At 39.0% G+C, this 4974-nt stretch overlaps 1 long non-coding RNA gene across 1 annotated transcript; it reads left to right on the top strand.

Annotated features, from left to right (window-relative positions):
• Window positions 1-1741: 1741 nt before the first annotated feature.
• On the top strand, window positions 1742-4260 carry LOC127522202 (uncharacterized). The gene is made up of 3 exons (XR_007932539.1): window positions 1742-2557; window positions 2693-2784; window positions 2890-4260. It is a non-coding gene; the product is annotated as an uncharacterized LOC127522202 (long non-coding RNA).
• The last annotated feature ends 714 nt before the right edge of the window (window positions 4261-4974 follow it).

Genomic DNA, 4974 nt, shown 5'->3' with positions numbered 1-4974 from the left:
GCGGCAGTGGAGCGGAGAAAAGGAGCATGAACTTATATCTTTTTAGGCTAGTAAGTTGTCATGTATCAACCAAAAACAGGCAATTTACCTCATATAATGCTTAAAATACCAACAACTGTCCAATGTAATACGTGTAAGCTGTAATTAAGCCGTCGTTTTCAGTTAAATACTAAATAGACTACACTATTCAACGTCTGTAGTAACGTAGGTTGTAGGGCATATGGTGTATGAATGTTGCTTTTGACGCGATCGACGCAGGTTCGAATCCGCCTTTTGCCGAACTCGCTCTTCTCCCTTTTCCTATCACAAAACAGATCGGAAAAGCATTTATTTTTAATTAAAATTAAGAAAATATTTGAAAAGTTGAAATAAAGTGCCTAACAAGTGTTTATAATAAAGTATTTACTGGATTGGGTTAGATTTGCTCCTCTCTGATTAGTTGCTGCCAACTGTCCGTTGGCCTAATTAGTTGCCCTGTGTCTCATCAGGTTGCCCGTTGACGGCAACATTGCTCAAAAAGTTGCCACGTGTATCATCACCTTTAGATTGTGTTATTTGTGTAGCCTGAATATTACGTGCAGTTTCCCCAAACACAAAAACATTTTTATCTATTGTTGGATTCTCTGTGTTGGCCTTAAAGGATGCTGTTGCTCCGTTATCATCTAGCACCTTCTCTGGAGTGTCAGCTATTCCACTATATGCTGCTGAACGACAAAATCTTTCAGTGTATTAACTTACAGTTTCATCTTTCTTCTGTACACAACTAGTGACCCTTGCAGTCTATCTTTGGTCCAACAAGGTTCTTCTCTCAATTCGCCTTTGCCGGAATGCTGAAACTCAGTGTAACCCCTTTTTCTGGTTCTTTTTTGTTTCGACCCTTCCGGAAAGGACCACACGGAGACGTAGACTGAGCTCACTCATCATGATTACTGGACTGGAATACATGAAATTACACCAAAAAGACGTGATATACAGCTCATTCGGTCACACAACATTCTCCTCAACAGCTTAATGCGACTGAGTCGAGATGTCCGGTTCGCGAACGAATCGTTCTTTTTAACCGGTTCTTTTCAGTGAACCGGTCAAACCAGTTCACCAAATCGGACTGAATCATTCCAAACAGTTCGCATCTCCAGTAAGCAAACACTAATACACAAATTACTAAAGTTAATAGCATACAAAATACTGTACATAATACTGTACATAATAAACTACATGCCAACATGAACATAATATTTTGTACATAGATCAAACTAATGTTCAGAAATAGTTCTACAATTTTTTTTTTTTTATATTAATGTTATTTAAAAAGCAATATAGTAAAAGTTGTGCAGTTGTGCTTTCAAGTTAATTTTTTTGGGAACAACTAATTGTTTGTAAAACTATCAAACTAAACATTTATTTGTTTCATATATAATCCATGGACAGCTTGTTTAATTTCTAAACAAGGTGATAAAGATTAAAAAAAAATGACGTAATCAAACTACAGCGAGAGCAAACAAACGACTCCTTTTGAATCGCTCTCGCGGTTCTCGAATCTCAATCTCGTTCTCGAGTAGAATCGGTTGCAACGGTTTTCGGATCACCAGTACACAACCGAGAACCGCTTCTTTCGGACGTGTCCGATTTGAGAACCGATGAGCTGATGATACTGCGCATGCGTGATTCAGCGTGTGATCTGTCACAGCACCGGTTAACTAGGACAACTGATGCGATGAGAGGACTCGAATGAGGGGCCAATCTGGCGAAACGTAAGTTTATTTAATTACAAATAAATCGTAATATAAAAGGATCATGGTTTCTGTGCTGATGAAGACTAATTTATTCACTTTATAACTGTAAACTTCGTTTGCACGTCACTGCCTGTATATGGATGCTTTAGATGCAAAAATAAATTGTATGAAAAGTTTCAGATTATAATGATGTTTTAGTTGACTGATGTTGAAGACATGTATTACTCCAAGATATATTTGAATGTGTTAAGTGTTTTTTCATCCCGGCCCACGATAGACAACATCATTGCGGATGACGTCATTACGTTGGAGCGTAAAAGAACCGGCGAACTGTTTTTTTCAACCGGTTTATTGAATCGAACTGTCCGAAAGAACCGATTCACGGAAAAGAACCGAACTTCCCATCACTATTGGCAATTGCTACAATACTGACAATAGATCTTTTTTTGTCTGCAAAATTTTCTTAATGTGACCATACCTTTAGTAGACCTACAGACAACTACTTGAAATGATAAAATTTAATTTTCAATTTGTAGGTTCACAAGACATAAGCTGTATGTGTTTGATTCACTGAAAAAAAATCAATCATCAGAGTCATTTGTTCAGGAATCAAATGAATAACAATCTAAACTACATTGAACTCCACAGGCACATTTGGACAACATGAGAAGTGGAGCATCGACACACCATCTTCTTGGAAGCACCCGGCTGTTCCCCCTGAAATTCTCACAGATCCTTTAACCATGCCTTCTCAACCCACACTGGATAGAGGGACCAATCTGTCAATCTTAAACTCTGAGGAAACTAAAAATGAATAGAATGAAGTAAGACATTTGGATGAAGCCATGTGTGATTAGGGGTTGTTTTATAAAGCTCTGTTTTTCACAAGAATGGCTCAGGTGGTTTTTCTGAGATTAAAATCTGGCTTCTAAAACAATCCTAATGTGCTTTAATTGCAGTCGGATGTCCTCATCGATGAGAGTGACCCTCCAGTGACCCATCTCGAAGATGGACCTAGCAGTTCCTGGTGGCTGTCTGAGCCGGACAAGAGGTTAGTGTATATTTTCATGCAGACCAAAACACACATCTAAATGTAAACCAAATCTTCTGATTAAAGAGTAATGAATTGCATTTTCTCCAATTTTTTGGATCACAGGAAGTGCAGTGCAAAATTCAAACCTAACAGAACTTCAGACAGGATGGGTCTCAAGGACTACCTCACTTTTAAGGACTCAGACCTTATTTTTACCCTTCCAACAATTAAAACACCAGATCTATCCAAAGTCCTATCCAACACTGCAGATGACTAGTCATGTCAGCATGACTAGATAAGGTCACAAGGATAACAAATAAATTGCATAAGAGCGCTATCAAAGGAGTGGAGGTTGTTTTTCTTTAGATATCATCTCATGATTTAAAGACATGCACTTTCCATGTTTATTTTCATGAGGGTTTAATTGTTTTTGTTTGTTTTTTTTTTTCTAACCATTTCTAACCCAAAATGAAAATTCTGTCATTAATTACTCACCCTCATGTCGTTCCAAACCCGCAAGACTTTCATTCATTTTCAGAACACAAACGAAGATCTTTTTGATGGCAGAATGCTGTCAGATTTCCTTCCTGAAATAAAAATAAGTAAATGTTGTTGGGTTTGTGATATACAGCCACGGATCAGCACTGTAAACGGAGAATGTGTGAAACAGGCTCAGAGGCGCAATCCCACTACTGATCGGCATGGATTTGACCTGGGACGGTTCACCCCTCTATGATGTGGTGGTCCCAGGCTCCGCCAGGAGCACCATGTCAATACCGAACTTAGTGTGGACACCCGATCGACATAGTCCACTGCAGCCCAGAACTCCGGAGCTCAAACAATCCTCCAGCCTCAGCCTCCCAGTAGCTTGGATTACAGGCGCGTGCCACTGCACCTGGCGAGAGCTGCGAGAATCAGCGTTGCTACTGAATCTAGTGCTCTCACAGCGACCTCTAGTGTATGAAAACAGAGGTTTAGGTTCACAATTAGGAAGGACAGTTTCACAAGTGGTAGGCTATGTAGGATTACACATTTAAGAATCTGTTCAAGATCTGCTGATCCTACATCCTGACATAGCCTCACATGAAATACTAAGGTGAAGTATATTGTATTTAACATTTTGAGGTAAAGATAATGACAATTTAAGGAGATCAAGGCAGCCAGCCCAGGTGTCTGTAACATTAACCTTTTGTCTTCATGCACTTCCTGACCATTTGGCAGGACAAGCTCAAGATACAGCGGTGCCTTTGTCTCTATGATAATGTAAAGGTATGGGCGATACTGTCAGACTGATTGGATTAGCACCTATGCATTTGAATGACACCCTTATGCTGATTAGATCATGGCTGGGAAATGTAGGGAATGGGCTGATTCCTGCACTGCATTTGCATGCTTTGTTTAGATTGTCTCCACCTCTACTCTATGTATCCCTCCCCCTTGAATGTATATGAACTACCAAGTACACTGCCTTAGTTGGACTTGGATGACTACAGCGCGTTCCTCAATAAAGAGTAACTTCTGCTTGAAAGATATCCCAACGTCTCCAGGTCTCTGCTTCGACGAGGAAAAAGTTTCCTACAGCTACATTTTCAATACTACCAATCTCCAAACAGATAATCAAAAATTCAGTTTTTCAGCATTTTTAAGCATACTGTCATTTGACTAATTACAATAGGCCTATACAAAATCACGCTTTTTCACTACACCTAAAAAGCTTTAATTTACTATCAACAATGTTTTATGTTCAGCTTATCAAGCTTGCTGAATAAATATATACACAAAAGTCTGAGTCTTTCTGTATTGGAGTCGGAGCTTTTCAGTGAATTGGCTGAACTGGCTCATAAAACCGGTCTGAATGATTTGTTTACTAATCGAACTAAACGAGTTGTCCAAGAATCGGACTGAATCGAGTTACTGATTTATTAATTTATTTAGGTGAAATTTCGCGGACAAAAAAGGTCAGTTGTCCAACAAAATAATGTAGCAATATTTGAATCACAACTTACAGCGAAGTCACTTTCAAACCAAGCTGTTTTCTGTTGGTCAATGTGGCGAATTTGAGTGATCAACTTGATGCAAAATCTGTGAGGGGAAATTTTTGCCCTCACGCGCAACCAAAATGACTTGATTTAGAATGTGAAAATTTGACAAACAACTGTGACCGGACCGAAAATCAAGGATTTTACTGATTTGGCAAAAAGCAGGATA

The sequence above is a fragment of the Ctenopharyngodon idella genome, chromosome 11 (genome assembly GCF_019924925.1).
Source record: "Ctenopharyngodon idella isolate HZGC_01 chromosome 11, HZGC01, whole genome shotgun sequence".
NCBI lineage: Eukaryota > Metazoa > Chordata > Actinopteri > Cypriniformes > Xenocyprididae > Ctenopharyngodon > Ctenopharyngodon idella.
This window is presented reverse-complemented; position numbering and strand designations above follow the sequence as displayed.